Raw genomic sequence first — 21,683 nt, 5'->3', positions numbered from 1 at the left:
CACCGGCTCAAGCATAAGCAAGGCTAAGCCCGTATCAACAGCTGTTACCAACTCCAGGTGTCTCAACTTTGTTCTATCAACCATGCCCAGATCAGGCTATGGAAAGGCGGGGTGGGAAGGGGATGTGTCTTGAACAGAACCAATATCTAAAGCATAAACGCAAGCTATCTTCACTCCTCCCAAACTGTAACAGTTCAATCAGCAGGATGGCCACTGGGCAGGTGGAAGGCGACTGACTAGAGATGTCCTCCCCTCACTGCATCCACAGGCCACAGGTCTCTGAGAACACCGAGCCGCGGCCCTCACCTCAGCCCCACTGTACGGCTGGCTCTGCTGCCCAGCAAGGCGGCTCACACGGGTCTCCCTTGAAAGGAGCGCATGTTCATGAGTTCCTCCCTGCCAGAATTCGGCTGACTGCTCCTTACAGGCCTCGAAGTGCCTGAGGGCCTTGGCCTGTGAAGCTCCCCTGAGCAGCAGCCAGGAGCAGCGTGGCCTCCTCCACCTCCCAGCACCCGAGGCGGACAGGAGGCTGAGGCTCACCGGCCGGCCGTGGTCCAGGCGGGGATGGACTGCGGAGTCCCGCTCCGGGTAGTAGTCCAGCTTGCCCGGCTCCGGACGCCCTCCAGGGCGGGAGCGCCCCATCGACACTCGGCACCCCCTCGCAGCGGCAGCCGGAGAAGCCTCGAAAGCCCGCCTCTTTATGCTTCTGCTTCCGGAAGGCTGTGGTCCTGCTTCCGGCGTTGGCACGGTGAGAGTTTCCAGGGTTTGCGGTTTATCAGCAGGACGATCCCAGGTCAAGAGGGTCTGCCACGAGCTTCTCCTCAGGTGAAGGACGGCCCAGCCCTCCAAGCCAGGGTGGATGGTCCTCACAGCCTGGCCCGTGTCCAAGCAGCACAGGCCCCGCTGTGTTCTCATGCTGCCGCTTGCGAATCGGGCAGCCAGGGGCCTTCACAACCTCGTTATCAGAGTGCCTAGGGGGAGGGGGCCCCCACAGGCCTAATTTGTGATTCTGTACCCCCCCCAAAAGTGTCATTACTCCCAATTGACAATTTATTGCTAGCAATGAATCAAAGCACTTTGGTAGTTTTCCCTGTATAATCTGCGGCCGGAGTTTCACTCGTCTGCCAATAGTAGGGAAGGAGGAAAACTCTTCTCTCTCTAGGGGCACTGACCTTGAATTAGCTCACGTCCAGATGGCGGGAGGAGAGCCCTCTCAAGGCCAGCTATGGGTACATGAGCGGATACCTTGCGTTGCAAGCTATAAAGTTGGCATGAACCAAAGGTGACTTTCACTGCCATGTTTACACAAACCCTGAAGGCAAGTCATAAAAACATGCTCGAATTTTGCAGTGCATGTGTGGCCTATCCCTAATGCATACAAGCACGTCGTGTATTGAAAGTGATTGTTCCCGTTAGCAGTAGCGCTCTTTTGGGGCTGAAGAACTTGCTAAAACAGTTAAAATCAGGGGCCCAGAACAATGGTTCAACTAGGTAGTACCCCATTTGGGAGCCGGTTCCTGTCCCAGCTGCCCCACTTCCCATCCAGCTCCCTGCTTATGGCCTCGGAAAGCAGCAGAACATAGCCCAAACCCTTGGGACCCTAAACCCACGTGGGAGACCCGGAAGATGCTCCTAGAACTTGGCTCCTGGCTCCTGGCTTTAGATGGGCCATTTGGGGAGCGAACCAGCAGATGGAAAATATTTTTCTCTGTCTTTGCTTCTCTCTGTAAATTTGCCTTTCCAATAAAAATAAATAAATCTTGTTAAAATGTTTAAATCAGTTGGTATTCACATGTGAAACGTGACACATTACTTAGAACACATTATCTCCTTTTGTTCAGGGGCCTATATACCGGGAACACATGATATCCAAACCAGAAAATCTAAATCAAATTCCTTATCCTACTTCTTCTTTTCTTTCTTCCTTCCTTCTTTCTTTCTTTCTTTCTTTTTTCTTTTTTTTTTTTCTTTTTGAAATTTTTATACCTTGGGATTCCCCTCACCCTCATTCTACTCTTTCAAATGACAGCTTTAGGAGCAAGTACTTGGTGTAGTGTTGAAGACACCCATCAGGAGGCCCAAAGACCATAACAGAGTGCCTTGGTTCTGTTCCCAATGCCCATTTCCTGCTGCCATGTGAAATAGTAGGTGATAGCTCAAGTATTTAGATCCCAAATTAGACACCTAACAGAGCTCCCGACTCCCAGCCACAGGTATCATGGGTATTTGGAGAGCGAACCAGCAATGAAAGTATTCTCTCTTCCACATTTTAAAGAAAATTTTGATTCAAAAAGTAATAAATGGGGCCTGGCGCAGTGGCGCAGTGGTTAAGGTCCTCGCCTTGCACGCCCGGGATCCCATATGGGCGCCGGTTCTAATCCCGGCAGCCCTGCTTCCCTTCCAGCTCCCTGCCTGTGGCCCGGGAAAGCAGTCTAGGACGGCCCAAAGCTTTGGGACCCTGCACCCGTGTGGGAGACCCAGAAGAGGCTCCTGGCTTCAGATCGGCATAGCATCGGCTGTTGCACTCACTTGGGGAGTGGATCATCGGACGGGAGATCTTCCTCTCTGTCTCTCCTCTCTGTATATCCGCCTTTCCAATAAAAATAAAATAAATCTTTAAAAAAAAAAAACAAAGTAATAAATGGTACTTGCAAAGTACTCAACCAAAAAGGTGAGATCATTTGAACTTTGCTTTGCAAGAGCACCCGGTGAAATTACACGGCAGGCAATAAAACATCCTCCCAGCAATGGGGCAGATGCGTTTTTGTCCCCTCCTTCCTTCCACCACCGTGCCACTTTACCAGTAAATTATTATCACCGGAAAGGGTTTTAAAAAAAATCCAGCTGAAATCAGAAAACTAAAAACTTGTGTGGCAGAAACGCACGATTCACCTGAGCAGTGACCTCCCGAGAGTGCACTGGAATCAACTCTGAAAACTAGAAGAATGCTATGAGAGCTCCAGCATCTCAGACCCTTGTCCCTCCAGTCAATTCCACCCAAATCTCACTCTCTCTCTCTCTTCCAACTTTCATTACTTTCATGACTGTCTCTGTCCCTCTCCCCCACGATTCCTTATCAAATAAAATTGTGTGTGAAAAAGGAAAGAAACCTAGTCATTCACACTTTAGTATGAATTAAAGTCTGTCTTAATTCTCCCAAGAACAAGTATTTCAAGTCATAGCTCTAATTGTGAAAAGACTTCCTTGAAATCCTTTTAAGGATATCTCACAGAGCAAAGAGGGGAGGAATACACAGTGGAAGAATTTCCCAAGTCTATCAGTACATCAGGACAGCCGTAAGAATAGGTCTGAAAAACTTTAAATGAGTTCACACGAATACCTAGATATTGTGTGAGCAACTTTATCCTTGGAGAAATTTGCTTCTTTCAATAAAATTCTCTTTTAGTGCTTTTACCACCCCACCCCACCCCCGCCAATAAATTCTAAGATCAACTTGTAATGGTCTATCGCAGCCCTGTAAGATCCATTCTCACTTGATCTCCTTTCCCTACACCAGTTTTTGCTCCAAAAAGTGCAACGTAAGCTGCTGGTGCCGAGTGCAGCCGCGAGTCTTTGCACAAGTGCTGGGTAAGCACGACCCTCAGTGCAAGCTGAGTGTGCCCTAACACACAGTGCTGGCATGGGGTCTCTTGCTCTCTCTCCTCTCTCTCTCTTTCAACCGAAAGGCCTTTGAGACTCTGAGTCAGTGGAAAATTCACTCTGTTCCAAGCAAGAGACACACAAGTGTGCTCCTAAATTGAATACTGACATTTGGAAAGGCCCCAGGGTATTATAAATATAATCTCTCCAGGATGCAAGTGTATGTCAGGCAGAGCAAGTGATAGAGAGCGTGTGTGTGTTTGTGTGATGACAGAAAGGGAGCAAGAGCAGGCCAGGGGCCAACAACTATTAGAGTTGAGAATGCAAGGCCAGGCATGGAGAAGAATGTCCCCCCACATGCCTCGTGGCTAAACTCAATCTCCTCTACTGCTTCCTGCCCAAAGCCCAGGGAAGGAATTCAATGGAAAAAAAAAAAAAAAGTATGAGAGAAAGAGAGGGAGAGAAGAGGCAAAGGGAGAGACAAAGAAAGGTAAGTGGGTATGAGGACAGAGAAAGCAGGAAGTAGGGGATTACTGGGGATAAACCAAGAGACGCAGACTGAGAAAGAACAGGAAACTACTAAGAAATCATAGTCTCCAACCCTCTGCCCCCAGTTCCAAACGCTCATTTCCACAGTTATTGTGTTTTGCTGGCCATTGATTCCATATCCAAATGGCCCCACTCCTCCCATAAGGCAATGCCAAGGCTCCTGCACCATCCGTGACACATTTTGTTTCTTACCAAACAAATGGTTGTATCAGGTTGGGCAGCCTCTGTGACTGAGGCATAGAAGGAGGGGAAGCGAGCTGGCCTGCTAGGGCTGTGGATACCATGAAAAACAGAATTTGAAAAAGAGATGGAGACGTTGTTAGCCTGGCCCTTAAGAAGCTCACATCTTATACTGAAGGATGTGAGTTTGATTCCTGGCTCGAGTCGCTGATTCCAGCTTTCTGTCTGTGGAAGCAGTGGTGGTAGCTCAGGTAATTGGGTTTCTGTCACCTACATGGGCAACCTGGTTGGAGTTCCAAGTTCCCAGCTCCCAGCTCAGGCACCCTTCCCCCTGTGGACCTCTGTAAACCAGTGGATGGGCATATGTGTTTGCTTTAAGATATAAGTAAACATTCTTTTTTATAATAGATAATTGGAAAGAGATAGACACCATCCTCTCTTGCTTGCTTCAGGCTACCTATAGCACATGAATGCCATTCTAAGTTTCTCTCTAGTTTGCTTATTTTCTTTTTTTTTTCTTTTTTAAAGATTGATTTATTTTGTATTGCAAAGTCAGATATACAGAGAGGAGGAGAGACAGAGAGGAAGATCTTCCATCCAATGATTCACTCCCCAAGTGAGCGCAACGGCTGATACTACACTGATCTGAAGTCAGGAGGAACTTATTCCAGGTCTCCCACACGGGTACAGGATCCCAAAGCATTGGGCCATCCTCGACTGCTTTCCCGGGCCACAAGCAGGGAGCTGGATGAGAAGTGGAGCCCATATGGGATCCCGGCGAGTTCAAGGCAAGGACTCTAGCTGCTAGGCCATGGCGCCAGGCCCTAGTTTACTTATTTCCTCTAGGATCTGTATGCTGATTTTTTCCTGATGATGCATCTAGGAATATACAGTTTCAGGAAAATTTCCCTTTCACTAATTTAAAAATATGTATAATAATCCTAAACTCTAAAACATCCGCTATACCAAGCAATATCACTTCCAACTGGCTTAGCCTTGGGAAGCATGTTTAAATAACAGTAACTGCCTCCCAAGGTTCTTTATTACCCCTACTGATCGCTCCTTGATGAACAATGATATGATTTGAATGTGATCATCACCCCAAAATCCCTGTGTTGAAGTCCAGTGCCCAGTGTGATCCTACCCAGTGGCAGGGGCTTTAAGAAGGTTATGAATGGAGCTCTGTGCTCAAGGAGTGGCCTTTCAAAACAGGCCGAAGGGGGCACCCAAGCCCCTTCTGCTGTGTGAGGACAAAGCAAGAAGACCCCCTACTAGAATCAGGCTACACTGGACACCAAATCTTCCAGCACCTTGACTTTGGATTTTCCAGCTCTAGAACTGTGAACAGCAAGTTCCACTGTTTATACATTACTCAGTTGGGAGTCCATGTAATAACATAATGGGATAAATCCTCCACCTACAAGCACGGGCATCCTATATGAGCACTGGTTCTTGTCCCAACCAGCTATTCCACTTCCCATCCAGCTCCCTGCTTGTGGTCTGGGAAAGCAGTCAAAGACGGCCCAAAGCCTCAGGACCCTGCACCTGCTTGGGAGACCTGGAGGAAGTTCCTGGCTCCTCTCTTTGGATCAGCTCAGCTCCAGCCATTGTAGCCACTTGGGGAGTGAGCCACCAGGTGGAAGACTTTTCTGTCTCTCTTCTCTTTTTAAAATATGGCTTCCTAATAAAAAATAAATAAGTATTTATTTAAAAGAAAGTTTAAATAAATATTTATTTAAAAGAAAGTTTAAATAAATAAATAAATTACTCAACCTATTTTGTTATAGCAGCCAAAATAAGATACAGCAGACAGCATCAGCACCAAAACTCTATTCTCTAGAAAGTACAGTTACCAGCAAGTCAAAAAAAGTAGTTTATTCACCTTTGTCCATCATAGGGCCTGTGTCAACCAGGTGTTTTCTTTAGAACTGAGACCCCCAATCCCTCATTTAGGGAGATTTGGTTTTTGATGGCTATGTTTCTCCCCAGAGATTGCCCAGAGTAAGGTACCAGATCAATGCATCCTGCCCATCTTGAAAGGAAACTACCTGTATTGGCTGGTTGGCCCAATCACAATGCAGGCATCATTAAAGATTCATGCCAACTCCAGAGCTCTGAGCAGCAAACTGAGGGAGGCCTCTGCTGCAATCACTTGACAGGTCAGTTTCTCACTCTGCCCCATCAGGCTTTCCTCTGCCCTGACATCCTCCTAGGAGCCCTCCCTACCAAGCTGCCTGCATTCAAACCTCAGGGTTTTCCATGGAACCCTATCTGCAATGTGCATCCCTAAATACGTCATTGATGTTCTAGGTAAATTAGGAGCCATCACTAAACTTGGGTAACTGCCCACAGTAGGGACAGGTTGGTCCACAGCAGCACTGCCTGCTATATAATACAATATGCCAGATGACATCAAGACATGAACCATATCACAGTCTGCTGATTAGTGCTGTGCAGGTGCAGAAGAAGGAAAAAACTAATCCCTACCCAGAGAAACAGTCACAGCTGGTCTCACATCCACAGACAGGCCATTTTGGTCCCCTATTGGACATGAAAAATCTCAAGCCACAAACTTCAAACTTACTCTGAACCATGAAACGAAGTCACTGCCCAATTTATAATTTTGTCTATACATAGACAAAAACAATGTCACTGTGCCATCCATAAAACTACTATAGAACTGTGTGACTTTCTGATCTTTTTGATGCTGTCTACAGCAAACTCTTGATTTCTTAGATTTTCCCCTAATCACCCAAAGCCAGGACTTATAACGGGTTCTTTATATTTCTATTTTTTTGTTGTTGTTTTGCTTTTCTTCTTTATAAAGGGTTCTTATTAACATTGTAACTAAAACAGTGTCCCTTTATGTTCACCCTTGATCAATGAGTAATAAACATACCTTGTTTATTTATTAGCATATTCTGAATGGTCTCTGGCTGAAGGGCATTCATAGCACCCAAGAAGTATTTGTGAAGTGAATAACACATCTGCATCTGTGATGTCCCTCTCAAGGAACTCTTAAGAAAGGACCTTGAAGGACAGTTGGAATTTTCTGGGCACAGCGGGATCAGTGAGAAGTCACTTCTGGCAAAGGAAGCAGCATGTGCAAAGGCTGACATCACAAAAATGAAGCAGGAGGAGCCCATGTGAGTGGGGGGTGGGGTGGGCGGGAAGGAAGCTAGGACCAAATGTAGAGAGCCTTGTGGGTCACACTTAATCCTGTGGGCAGAGAAGTGGGAGATAAAGAGCTCTAAATTTGAAATGTGGTTGCAAGGAGAATTCCTAAAGCAGCCATACATTTTTTTTCCAAATTTTATTATTTTTTTCTTTTCCTTTTTTTTTAAGGGGACAATCTGGGCATGAAAGGGAGACAGGGAGACAGGGAGACATTGTCTTTTGTTAAACTGAAATGCGTAGTGGAGTTTCCCAACCTAAAGTTGTAGGCACCTGCCTTTTCCTCCTCTCTGAACTGGTAACATGAGTTCAGAAAGAACTCACACTTTCTTCAACAGAATTTGCTAACTGGCATTTTGCTATATAGTTTCTGCAGGTCAGAATGAAGGATAAGTTGGCCTCGTTTGCTATAATCTAGCACTAAATAGAATATCAGATGTTCTTCATTAACCACATGAGACTTCCACATATCCCCCCTGCCTAGAAAATATTCACGTATTTCCAGCTGCTCCAAGAACAAATTGATTGGAAATTTAAGGTTCCATGAAGCTTGGGGCAGAATCTCCGTTGTAAACATCTGTTTGCATGTGTGCCCATCTCTGAGTTTCCCATCACGCCCCAGCTCCACCACCACCAACTCCTACAGACATTCCTCCTCCTTGGGAGGTTACATTTCTAGTAACCTCCCCGGTGGCACAGCTCCTGAGCTCCCTCCGTGTTAAAGTCTTGCTTGTCCTCCACAATACGCTTTGCCTAGGAGGCCTCCTCCCCTGGATCCTTCTGTAGGGCTTTTCCAGCCCTGTCACTGAGCACTCAGCAGGCCCTGTGAGTACCATACAAGGTGCCTCCATAGGGCTCATGGAGCTCACTGCTCATGCACAACTGCATGTACCTCAAACCCTTTCTGCACCAAGACAACCTTTGAATTCCATTTCCATGAATGTTTGGACATGCCTTCATGTAACAGCATGTTCATTTAAGGGTTTTTTTTTCAAATAAGATAGATGATGGTGCAACAAAAGATAATGTACTGATAGGCCATATAAGTATGATATGATGCCCTCCTAATACTGCATCATTTCCTGCTTTTCTCACTCAACATTATGTTTTGTGATCTAGCTTTATAATCAATCAATGCAACGCTCTTAGGAAAGTGCCAGTAAACACTTCTTATTTTCATGATTTTTAATGAATTTAGATCATTCCTTGTAATTGCCTCATAGTAACCTATCATTGATCAGACTACATTGCATTCTGTATTCCTATATTGGTAAATATCAAAGTTATTTCCAAATTTTGCCATTGTAAACAATACTCCAAAAATTATTCTTAACCATGTCATGTTCCCATGTTTAAGAACTACTATTTATTTAAAAACGTATTTGATCAGATGTAAACAGAGTGTACTTTAACTTTTCTAGCTACTATCAAATTGCTACCCCAAAACTGTACCATCATCAATGTGTGGATTCCCATTTTCCCACATCTTTTTACAATGATTTTTTTTTTCAAAAAAATTGGAGTGCAATGTGATTCTCCTGTTTTACTTTGCATTTTCATGTACATTGAGACTGTATCTTTTTTTTTCTTCATTTGCTAGCCATTATGCATTGGGACACAGACAAAGTCCATTTGAGAATCTCCCTCAGAAAAACACATGGGAGGCAGGGGTGGTGGTTCAGCAAGTTAAGCCACTGCTTGGCATGCAGCATTCCACAGTGGAGTGCTGGTTGGAGCCCTGGCTCCTCTACTTCTGAGCTGTCTCCCTACTAATGATGGCCCAAGGACTGAACCCCCACCACAACAGCCCTGTGCTGACATTAGAGACCTACATGAAGTTCTGGGCTCTTGGCTTCAGCTGCTAGTCATTTGGGGAATGAACCAGTCAATGGGAGACCTCTGATGTTTCTCCAGCTCATATTTGTAAGTCCTTCAACAAATAAATGGTTTTTTTTTAAAGAAAAAATGTGCGTATAGACACACATGGCCCTTCATAAAGCCCCTCAAGATTAGCCATGTAATGCTCAGAGACTCCCAAGCTTCAATAGATGCAGGAACCTCCCAGGAAGCTGAATAAGCTGTAGATTCTAGAGTGTGTCTTCTAAGCCCTGTCTCAGAGGATCCTGGGCGGGACTGGAGGATTCACACAGATGAGCACTGAAAACAACAACAACAACAAAAGAGGCAACTATGAAGATTCCTAGATTTGCTATTAGAATTCTGTTTTGTTTTCTAAAATATTCCCTTCTCCTGTAGCTGTGAAACAAAGGATAAAATCACCCGGTTGACTGTAAAAGACCACAACGTGCCTTCCACCAGAGGTGATAAATACTAAGAAATCTGGGCAAACCAGTACAGATAACACCTGTGCCTCTCTCCTCCCTAGCTGGGAGAGTCAGGAGAAGAGCAGGCTGATAGGCGATGCATAGGAAGCCATGAGGAAAGAGGGGAGGGTAGAAATTAAGAAATTCTAAGCTATGTATGCAGAAAGTGCTACATAAAAAACATCTTCCCACTAAGTATGAACAGCTTGTATTTGGAATGGCTTGCATTTCTAATTTTATTACAGCAGCCAGCTCTTTTTTTTTCCCCCACTCTGCCAGATACTTTAAAGATTCTCACATGAAAAAGAAGGGAATAAATTTAGTTTCCTTTCAGCCCCAAATTCAAATAAATGACTGCAGTAACATGAAGCAAACTGATTGCCTCAATTGCAAATAGGATTTTAAAAAATTATTTAAAAGCCTAGCACTAAAGAAGCCATAAACCGGGGAATTTACAGGACATGATGAGAGAGATTAAGGATGCTGATAGGATGGTGATGATGATGTGACACAAACATATTTGTCCCCCTTTCCTTTTCAAGCCTGTAGGTGTCAAGAGCGAATTAATCCTTGTTTTTGCCTCAGTCACACGCAACTGAGATCCTCTCTGAGCCATTCAGTGGCCAGCATCCTCTTGAACCTTTGGTGAAATCCAGCTCCATGAATGGCACCAAGAACTAGCATTAGGATCCAGTTCAGTGACTTGAGAAACGACTCACCAGTTAACTTTGCCCTGACAACAATAGAAGAATGACTCAGTTGCTCTGTCTGGGCCAGTGATACTGGCTGCCTTCTCCTCACAAGAGATGAGGAAAGAGCAGGCTTGTGATCTAGTCAAGGCTTCCAGAACGTGGACATCACACAGGCAGGAGGAGCAAGGGGACATCATGGCCCAGACTGGAAGGAGGCCCCTGAATCCCACCACAACAGCCCAGGCATGGGGTGTGCTGCAGACAGCAAAGAAACCCAAATGAAGCTAATTCCTATTCCTTCTGCTACCCTTCTGCTTTCATGGGTTACTCATGGATTCACAATAAACCTGGTGACCAGTAGATTTTCTGATGTCCAGTATCCTTGTTTATTTGGTGGCACAGATCTCCTCGTGTTCTAGATTTTAAGAGTCTAGGGTAAATTTGCATTAAAGTCAGAGAATTGGATAAATACATATATATGTATATCTGGTAAGATGGCTGGCGGTTTCAAAATTCCATGGACGAATTCTTCCATACAGTGAAAAATATCACGCTCAAAATAAACCTGTGTTTTTCCAGGATTCGAGCCACAAAGAAGAGGATTTGAGGGTGTCTGCATGACCCATGCAGCTCATTATTGTACATGCATCCCACTGAAAGAATGAGGAAAGGAAGCAGAGAACATGTTCCTTCCCTTTTGTCTTATTTTTTGTTTGTTTGTTTTGCTTTTGTTCCTTCACTCTTTTTTTCAAGATTTGTTTTTATTGGAAAGTCAGGTATACAGAGAAAAGGACATACAGAAAGATCTGTCCACTGGCTCACTCCCCAAGTGGCCACAACAGCCAGGAGATGAGCTGATCCAAAGCCAGGAACCAGGAGTTTCTTCTGGGTCTCCCACACGGGTGCAGAGTCCCAGGGCTTTGGGCCATCCTCTACTGTTTTCCCAAGCCACAAGTAGGGAGCTGGATAGTAAGTGGAGCAGCCAGGACAGAAACTAGGCACCCATATGTGATCCCAGCATGTACAAGGCGAGGACTGAAGCCACTAGACTATTTATTGCACTGGGCCCTTGTTCCTTCACTTTCAAGGACACCTCTTTTCCTATCACAGCCTTTTTGCCTGCCTCTCTCTCTCTCTACATATATATATAATACACACACATATACATATATGTAAATAAGCATATATGCAAATAAATATTTGTATGTACAGATGTAAGTATGCATATATAAATATTTATATGTATGCATGTAAATATATATGCATATATGTGTGTATGTAAATAAGTCAATTTAGTCACATAATTGCTTCTGCAAGGAAACCTGGGAAATGCAGTCTTTTCTCTGTGTAACCATAGATGCAACTGAAAAAAAAACAGGATTCTCTAACAACGAAGAGGGAAGTAATGAATATTAGGACAACTATCTTCCCTCGGTCATTAGGAAAATTCTCAGTAGGGACTAGCATTGTGGAGCAGTAAGTTAAGCCTCTGCCTGCAAGCCTGTAATCACACTTCTGATCCAGCTCCCTGCTGATGTGCCTGTGAAAGAAGAAGCACTTGAGCCCTTGCACCAACCCAGGAGACCTGCATGGAGCTCCAGCATCCTGCTTTTAGCCTGGCCCAGGCCTACCCATTATAGCCATTTGGAGGAGTAAACCAGTAGATGGATGACCTCTCTCCCTCCCTCTCTCTTTCTTTCTGTCTCTTCCTCCTTCTCTGAAACTCTGCTTTTCAAATAAATAAACCTTGTAAAATTAAAAAATATATATATTTCAGTCGACCCAAAAGTAGCTGGTGCTTACTTAGGTTGCCTCACAAACATACAAATCTATTATGCAGATGTTCATTCAGGAAATATGATCAACGTCATAGATGTTCCTTTTAAACAGTCTGTATTTTCTTGTATTAATCTTGGAGGCACTTAAATCTTTTTCCATTAAATGGGTTTTCTGCTACATGTGAACTTGTATGTGTTTTGATATACATATAATACTAGAATGTGAATGCGTTAGTGTGAGATCAGGAATGACTTGCATGCTGCTTTGAAAATAAGAATCTAAAGCCAAGATGCCTTGGGACAGGAAAAGATGAGCAGATAACCTAACAGTGGTAACACAATCACCACAAAACAGTTCAAGTCTCAGCAGGGATGAAAACTTCCAGTGCAACATTTCGTTTAGAATTTTTTTTTAAAGTACAGGAGAAGGGATATATTATTACTATCCCATATAGAGCTAAGGAAGTTCGATTTAGGGAAATGTTAAGTTACCCAAAACTGCTTAGCTTTGCAGTGGTAGGGCCTGAATCTAAACACAAACTCGAGAATCTACCCCAAGTTGGTATATAAAACCAAACGATAACTGATCAACGATTAATACGCAGACATCCTTCCTGCCCACCCCCATCGATATCATCCTGTTGCACAGCCTATCTGGGGGAAATACTGGAGAAAGGAATTGAGGCGGGAGTTTAAAAGTGCCAACCATCCACACTTAAGACGTGAGCTTAAAAATTTGCATGACGCGTCCATATAATCTCTATACAGTAATGAAATTCCGTAAGAAATTAAACTTACTCAGAAATAATTGTAAGATAATATTCTATGATGAATAATGTTCACAAAACCTAAGCTACTCCAGATGTTCAACCCATTAACTATTCTTATAGCACTCAATGAATTTTGTATTGCATTACAAAACAATTTGTCTAAGTTTACTTCTTCAGAAGAGAGTGGTTGCTGGGAAATTAGGAGCAAAACACATACTTGATCATTATTGCATGAATCAGTATTTTTCCTTCAGCATGTCCCTTCAGAATTATGTGCAGCCTATTAGAAATGGTTAAACAATTATATTATTAGATGCTGCTGTGGTTCAAAATTTGATACCGAGAACTTGCACTATAAAAAGTTTTGCTTAATCCATGTTAACTTATCACAGGAATTTAATATCCCACTGACTTGTGTGTGGCTGGTCCCTGTGGGATTTCATTGCTATTAATAAGTTTGTTTACTGGACTACTTTTTGCCCCCAACATTTTATGTGGTAGGTTTTAAATTTGACACCAGTGGGTACGAAGGAGAGAAGTCATTAGAATATCCAACTGCTTCAGATTTGGTGACTAAGCTACAAGCAGAATGAGCCCAGCACTCTCTGTCCCTAATAAATCCCATTCTTGAAATTGCTTCTTCCTAAGACACATAATTAATAAAATATGGATCCTAAAATGTGTGGCATTTTCTGCACAGAAATTCCAGGTGGACATGCCAGGAGTCTCTTGACCCTAGAATCCTAACTCTTCATTACACCAGACGCTGAGATTCCTACAAGTGTCCACAGATGCTTGACTGGCCAACTGCTTCTTGAAAACAAAAGGGAATTTCATTTCCTTATGAGTTTTTTTTTTTTAATGGTTACCATCTCAAGTGCGTACTTGTTTTACAGCTTCCTGTCTGGAGCAAACCTGTCTCCACATCTCCCTCTCCAGCATTTCAGCTATAAGAGCGTCTCGTCAAAGGTTGAAACTCCTCCCTTCCTTTCTATCTGATGGCCATGCTCAGTCATGAAAGAGTAATAGTGCCTCAGTGTCTCTGCTGTAGCACAAAAGCTGGCTGGAGAAGCACATGGCAGCTGCTTCTCTTCCCTGACTCCCCTGCCCAACATCAACTTTTTGTGAAAATACTCAGACACTGACAAGTTGAAAGAACAATTCAGTGAACACTCAAGAACCTTTCTTATAGATTGTCTGCGTCCCAAACAACATTTGCTTTCTCCTTACGTATCTGTGTCTATAGCTTTATAGATGGATGTACACATTTATTCACTTTCTTACTGAATTATTCCAGTTACAGAAATCATGATATTGTATTTCTTAGTACTTAACATTTGTATCTATTTTTTAAAAGAAAGGTATTGCCGCAGAGACCAGAACATTATTGTCACATCATTGTCATTGCCATGAAATTTTTCACTAATTCAATATTATGGAATATTCGGGCGACAGCATTGTGGAACAGTAGGTCAAGCAACCACCTGAAAGCCAGCATCCCATAGGAGTTCAGTTTGAATCCCAGCTGTTCCACTTCTGATCCAGCTCCCTGCTAAGAAAACTGGGAAAGCATCAGAAGATGGCCGTAAGGGCCCTGTGTGGTAGCCTAGCAGGTAAAGTTTTTGCCTTGCACATGCTGGAATCACATATGGGCGTCAGTTCATGTCCTGGTGCCCTGCTTCCCATCCAGCTCCCTGCTTGTGGCCTGGCAAAGCAGCTGAGGATGGACCAAAGCTTTGGGACCTTGCACCCATGTGGGAGACCCCAAAGCGGCTCTGGCCTCCTGGCTTTGGATCAGCTCACTCCCCCATTATGGCCACTTGGGGAGTAAATTAGTGGACAGAAGATTCTCCTCTCTGTTTCTCCTCTTCTTTGTATATCTGACTTTCCAATAAAAAAACAAATAAATCTTTACCAAAAAAAAAGAAGAAGAAGAAGATGCTCTAAGTGCTTGAGCTCTGGCCACTAACCTGAGAGACCTGGATAGAGTTCCTGGCTCCTGGCTTTAATCTGGCACAGTCCTGGTCATTGCAAGCATCTGGGAAGTAAACCAGCACATAGGAAATGTTTCCTGTGTGTGTGTGTGTGTGTGTCTGTCTGTCTTTCTCTGTGTGTATACTCTGCCTTTCAAATAAATAAATTTTTAAAAGGAGAGAGAAATAATATCTAATACACCACTTATAATAAAATTTCCCCCAAGTGTCCCCTAATATATTGTATGATTGTGCGTTTTAAGGGAAGAGGATTATCTATATCCAATCAGGTTTCATGTATTTGCTTTTCATCTCTTTTAATCACCTCTAGCAATCTGATTTCCAGTTCTATCGACCTGATTCTCAAGTTTATTCAAGAGTCCAGGCCAGTTATTTGGTAGGATGTGCCTTTTTCTGGGTTTATCTTTTTCTTTGTGATTCCATTCTGCTTACACAATTTTGGCAAGGGTGATGCATTGAAAATGCTAGTCCCATGAGCTTTGAAAAAAATTCCAAAACAAAGATTTCACCAAGCCTGAGTGATCAGATTCAAAAGAGTAATACAATAAAATAAAGGTTATTTTTAAAAATGGGAATTTAGTAGATACAGCTTGCAACAGAAAAATGTGATGTCCACAGTAAAATGTAAAATGGAATGTTCAGGATCATTAATAGTCTGTGTGTGCTTGAAAAGGGCCCTTGTTATGTCTGATCTAACAACTTTTGTTGAGCCATCAGAGCTGGGCAGGGTCAGAATCTGCCCTTCCTAAGTGGATAATGACGAACTTGGTGCAATCTCAGGAATGCAGAAGGCCATTCTTTACCCACTTAGCTACACTGCCTCTATTATGTGAACCGCAGTTTCCAACCACAACTCTGATTCATCAGCGCCATTCTCTAATGAATACCTATGATCTGCAAGACTGTGTGCTTACTGTTTTATTGATCTGTTTCTTACAACCACTTTATAAATAAACGACATTTCCATTTTACAAATAGGACACTAAGGCTTAGCAATGTAACTTCTCAAAGGATCCAAGCAGTTCACTTGGGATTTGAGTCCAATAATTAAAGTTCCATCATTTCATGCTCCTTCTTGGCTCCCCTGACTTATCCTACCTCCCCCTACCCCCCCCCCAAATTTTTTCCCTTCTCTCTCTAGACCATACATTGCATTTGATGTTTGAGAACAGCTTTCTATCCAAGAGGTCCTTGCAGCACTCCAAACCATCACTAATTGTGCCATGTTTACCTTGCCTGTTGAATGTTAGATGCCAAGCCTTAACTACTCTTACCAAATACCACACAAGGGAGGTGTGCATTAATAATGCCCTGTGGTCACTCAGCCAGTTAGTGGCAGAGTGAAGCTCTAAACCTGATCTGACTTCAAACCTAAACTTTTAACCAAGACATTTTTCATCCTGACTGTAGGAATATCCTAGCAACTTGAAGCAAGACAATGGCCAGAGACTTGCTGGTAATAATAAAAGCCAAACTATGCACTCATTAAGCTCTCAATTCCATGCTGCCAGAACACCCCCAAAAGAAGCTGCCCAGAACATTCCCCTAAAGGGCCATTGCCTCATCCACTCTTGTAAGCAAGTCATCCCTCAAAACAACTCCTGCACAGAAAAGGTGTTATCCTCTTGCCTTCGGAAAGAAACAGGAGCCAAGATCCGCTCACAGAAAGGAAACACACATCCTGCCTGGAACGGTTGTTCCTCCTACACAAACTCTTCAAAATGCCTAAACTTAATAACAGTGGCTATTTCCCTGAAGCTACAGAGAAGAAACGCTCCAAATGATATATCAGATCCCAGTCTGACTACAGTCATAACGCCAGAAGCAATGATACCTCCTAAGTTGAAGTAGACACTGAGACATAAGAATGCATACACAGGCTTCCTGGATGTAACCTATTGCAGGCAAACTGACATGAACTCACCAAAACTCACTCAGGTGTTCTTCCAGTCCACGAAGCAGGAAATCCAAAAGGCGAAGAAAATTGTGCTAACTCTAGGAAATACTTACCGGGGTACCTGCCTTCTCCATACCTATTTATTTATTTATTTATTTTACTCCACATAGTCCTACTCCACTGCTGGTGCGATTGCAGGCTGGTGCAGCCACTAAGAAAGCCAGTATGGAGAATACTCAGGCAACTGAAAACTCACCTACCATATGACCCAGTAACCCCACTCCTGGAAATATATCCAAAAAATTCGATACACGAAAAAGCAGCTTGTATCCCCATGTTCATTGCAGCACAAACAACAATTGTAAAAACGTGGAAACAACTTAGATGCCTATTGAAACAAGACTGGATAAATAATCTGTGGTATATCTACTCTATGGAATATTATTCAGCTACTAAAAAGAATAAAATTGGCCCTAGCTCAGTAGCCTAGTGGTTAAAGCCCTTGTCTTGCAGCCTTGTATGCACCGGGATCCCATCTGGGTGCCAGTTCTTATCTGAGCTGCTCCACTTCCCATCCATCCCCCTGCCTGTGGCCTGGGAAAGCAGACAAGGATGGCACAAAGCCTTGGGACCCTGTACCCCCATGGGAGACTCCGAAGAAGCTTCTGGTTCCTGGCTTTGGATCAGCTCAGTTCCAGTTATGACCACTTGGGGAGTAAACCAGCAACAGAAGATTTTTCTCTATATATCTCCTTCTGTCTGTATATCTGCTTTTCCAGTAAAACTAAATAAATCTTTTTTTTTAAAGATGTATTTATTTATTTTAAGATTTATTTTTATTATTTTTTCATTGGAAAGGCAGATATACAGAGAGGAGAGACAGAGAGGAAGATCTTCCGTCCATTGAGTCACTCCCCAAGTGAGTGCAACGGCTGATGATACGCCGATCTGAAGCCAGGAGCCTCTTCCGGGTCTTCCACGTGGGTGCAGGGTCCCAAAGCTTTGGGCCGTCCTCGACTGCTTTCCCAGGCCACAGGCAGGGAGCTGGAAGGGAAGCGGGGCTGCTGGGATAGAACCGGCGCCCATATGGGATCCCGGGCGTGCAAGGCGAGGACCTTAACCACTGCACCACCGCGCCGGGCCCAAAACTAAATAAATCTTAACAAAAAGGATAAAATTCTATCATTTGCCTCCAAATGAGCCAAACTGGAGAGCATTGTGCTAAGTGAGACAAGCCAGTCCCAAAAGGACAGATATCATATGTTCACTCTAACATAAGACAATTTACATTGAAAATACAAAACACAAAAACAAAGATGAACAAACATACATGTGTAATCCCACAAATGAAGAATGTAGCAGAGACCAGAGTAACAGGAATCAAAGAAAATCAACAGAATACCTTTAAATAGATCCTATGTTCATTGTTTTTAAATCCAGGGAAAATTTTCCAGGTTTTTAAAAAATATATATTTCTTGATTTAAAATGTCAAGCCTATGCAAAACTAGGAGGGATAATTCATCCAACCATCATAAATGGCACCAATTGTGCATCTTTAATAAGCATCTAATCAAATCAACCCTGTTTCTTTTGTGATGTCAAGGTAAGGTAGCATTTTATTTGGCCTATAAATGATAAGCTTTTTGTATACATATGCTGCTTTTAAAGATAGGAAATTTTTCAATGCAACTATGTCAAATGAAAGAGTAATAAAGATCCCAAACAATTATTTTGTTTTTAAGCGGCATAACCACGTAACATTGCAGTGTGGTGCTTTTGTAACGTAAAGCAAATCATGTCACTTCTCCTGAACCCCCTTCCCATGGTTGTCATCCTATTTTGAAGAAGGCCAAAACCCTGAAAAAAACCAGGTTTCACCAGGCCTTTCCTGGGTCTCCTATCCCATTCCCAACCAGGCTTTCCCTGGCCAGGGTATACCAGTTGCTGGCTTTCTCTTGTTCTGCAAATGCTCCAAGCTCAGGCAGCCCTGGAAGCTCTCCATCCAGTTGTTCTCCCTGCTTGGGAGGCACCTTGCTATGCTTGGCTTTTTCCTATCATTCAGGTCTCAGCTTACAGGAGGCCCTCTTCAACCACCAGTATCAACTAACGACCAAGTCCTTACTACCTTACCCTATCCTAATTCTCTCCAAAGTCCTTTGCCCGTGACAATTCCAGGATGCCCTGGACGGATTTACACTTATTGACAAGCAGCACTTAACGGCAACTCAATCACTCAAAAGTCGGCCTCAATTTTATAGGTACCCTGTTTATTAGAACCTGAGTTGAGCCTGTTTGCTTTGTTCAGAACTTTTCTCCTCCTATGAGAATAGGAGCTTTTTGATGGAAGGGCTCTCTCTCACTGATACGTTCTCTGCCGTATCCACAGCACTTGGCTCCAAGGTGGTGGGGGGAGCCTTGATCGTGAGATCTGTAGAAGGGAAGAAGTGAAGAAAGGATGTAAAAAACAGGGATAGGCTAACGGAGGGAGAAAGGAGGCAGGAAGTAGTGGTGGCAGGAAGGAGATCTCAGGCCCACACTTGCCAATTCCTGGTTTCACTTGTCTTGTATTCTTTGCACTAGGCTTCCATACAACTTGTCTTTTTTTTTTTTTTTTTTTTTTTTTTTTGCTTACCATAGAAGGAATTATGGCTTATACACAAGCCACTACCAAAAGCTACTGATTTCTTTCAAGAAACTTTTCATTTTCCACTTCATATTATACTTTGCTTACAGTCAATTGCTTTCTCCATAAGGAAAACAAGAACTATTATCAGAGCCAATTTTAAAAAAGTGTTTTCCAAAATCATAAGCCATTGAGAAATCTGGATTTGCGAGCCAGCCATCCAAATAAACAAAAAGTAATTGTTTCTGCTCCAAAATCTATAATAAATATCAGTGACATTGGTGATAAAACTGCAGAGTCTGATTATACATGGAGTCCTATTTACAAAAAGGTTTCCGTGGAAGATCTAAGTACATTGTCAACGTAGCAATAAATCCTTGAAATGACTAAGTTTTTTTTTATTACTATTCAAATCTGTAATGCACGTGGGTTTTCATGACCCTCCGGCCATTCCATTTCAGGAAATTCATGCTGTAAGTAGTCATTGTCAAATAAGAGCCATTCTGTACGGCAAAGAATGGTTGGAGCATTCATTCATAAGAACAATCTACGAATCAGGCTTCATTCTGTTTTGTTTTTGATGGGGGAATGGTGTGGACTTAGGATTGTCCCTGAACTTCAGATAATAAATAATGATAAGAAGATTGATTCATAACGCACAATATTGAGAAAAACTGAACAAGCTCATTCCCCAACCAGCAGTCTTGGAACAAAGGATGAGGTAGCCTGTTGTGGAAGGAAATGAAGCATTACTAAAGTAAGGCACTTCGCACTGCTACTCTCCTTCCCACCCCGGAGCGAAGGGGATTTCTAACAGCTGAATGAAAACCAGAAGGCCTCAGCAGCAGACACATTCCTCATCTTCCTCCAGGCAGCCCAATCTCATTACTTTCTCTTTCTTTTTTGAAGATTCATGAATTTTTATTGGAAAGGCAGATTTACAGAGGGAAAGAGAGACAAAAAAAATCTTCTGTCTCCTGGTTCACTGTCAAAAGGTTGTATCCAGGAGCCAGGAACTTCTTCCAGGTCTCCCACATGGGTGCAGCGCATCCCAAGGCTTTGACCATCCTCTACTGCTTTCCCAGGCCATAAACAGGGAGCTAGGTCAAAACTAGAGCAGCCAGAGCTCAAACTAGTAGGTAAATGGGCCACCGGTGCTTGCAGGTAGAGGATTAGCCTGTTGTGTGCCAGCCCCAACCAACCTCATTTCTATAAGAAAGACACCAAATGTAACCACTCCATTAAAATGTATTGCCCTTACACTTCTAGAATCTGGTACAGTGGTGGTAAAGACAAAAAGTAAAGTCCCTGTTTTCCTGAGATTGCAATCCTGTGAATACCCAGAGAGAATACCAGGTGAGCATCCCTTGTCCACAATGATTGAATCAGAAGTGCTTCAGCTTTTAGATTTTGTTTTTCAAATTTTTGAAACAGTTGGGTTTAGTACACAAGTGTGACTACAAAAATAACTCATGTTTCATGTATAGGCCATGCTCATTGGCTGAAGTTAATTTTATGTAATACTTAAAATAACTTTCAAGTACATGGCAGAAAAGTCATTGAGCAGAATTTTCTACTTATGGAATCATACAGGCCCTTCAACCTTCAGATTTGGGGGTGGTATTTTGGTGTCAGAGCTTTCTATTAGGTGTGACTGTCTAGTGTCCAAGTACCAGCCTACGGCACTTTTGTGCAAAGGAGGTAGCCTTGTAGTCCGTCAAAGGGTGTGGGTTTGAACTGCTGTCATTCCCGCTTGGTCCTTGTGTGATCATAGACTGGTCACCTAATCTCCCCTGTGCTGCAGGTTTCTCTTTGATGAAAGGAAGATAATGATATGTACCTCATAAGGTTGTTGGGAGGAGTAAGCAGGGTCAACAGCATAGACAAGTAGAACAATATACAACACAGAATAAGTGATCAGGAAAGCTCAATGTACTTACTGCTACCACAGAAAAGTATGGGATTGACCAAAAGGGCCTATATTTGGAACATTTATGCTATGAAGTCTGTATTCCCAAACATCCCTGAGCAGTTTCCTGGTACCAGGCCCTTTTTCCCCAGACAAGAATTCTGACGTTTCTTTGCTAGGGAAACTGAATGA

The 21,683-nt window shown here is 43.1% G+C and overlaps 1 pseudogene; it reads left to right on the top strand.

The window, feature by feature from the left end:
• The first annotated feature begins 564 nt into the window (after positions 1-564).
• Positions 565-21,683, top strand: part of LOC121154905 — a 53,565-nt pseudogene continuing 32,446 nt past the window's right edge.

Source organism: Ochotona curzoniae, unplaced genomic scaffold (genome assembly GCF_017591425.1).
Source record: "Ochotona curzoniae isolate NIBS_2020 unplaced genomic scaffold, NIBS_Ocur_1.0 contig_1014, whole genome shotgun sequence".
NCBI classification, from domain to species: Eukaryota; Metazoa; Chordata; class Mammalia; order Lagomorpha; family Ochotonidae; genus Ochotona; species Ochotona curzoniae.
This window is presented reverse-complemented; position numbering and strand designations above follow the sequence as displayed.